A 658-nucleotide genomic window follows, 5' to 3' on the forward strand; every position below is an offset into this window, starting at 1 on the left:
TGTTATCAAAGGCAAGATAAGTTACTTTTCTACCTAACTGGATTAGGTTTTGGTGTTTTTATTTAATGAAATACAATGTTTATTCGGTTAAAAAAACGAGTAATGTTGAACGCTACCGGAGAACAAGAAATGATGGCCGCGATATCTTTGAAGACTCGATATTCATTTCAAAATAAATAAAACAAAATGGCATTTATTGGGTGTGATTCTGCTGCCATTTTGTTTTATTTCTTATTTTGGGATATATTGCTCTTTTCGAGATGGCAATTACGTAAATAACATTATATATATATATATATATATATATATATATATATATATATATATATATATATATTAGTATATTTAGGCAGCATTTTTTCTTTTATGCACGTTTCATTAAATAGCAAAGATAGGCACCGCCAAAAATGGCCGCAAAATCAAGTTGTTGTTGTTTTTTAAAACGAAATTACATTTATTAAAATCCATTATTTCTGAGTAACTTTTTGTTTCCAGAAAGATAAAACCCTGAATTTTATCATATAGAAAACAGAATAATGTAAAACTTTTTCTACTATTTTTAATTCAATTTTAAATGTTAAATTTTCCCAAAAAGTTAACAATTGACATTTTTTGTCTTGCACAAAAAACGTACTTAAATATTTAAAAAAAAAAGGGT

This window comes from Euprymna scolopes, chromosome 46, assembly GCF_053919585.1.
Source record: "Euprymna scolopes isolate OS-2025 chromosome 46, ASM5391958v1, whole genome shotgun sequence".
NCBI classification, from domain to species: Eukaryota; Metazoa; Mollusca; class Cephalopoda; order Sepiida; family Sepiolidae; genus Euprymna; species Euprymna scolopes.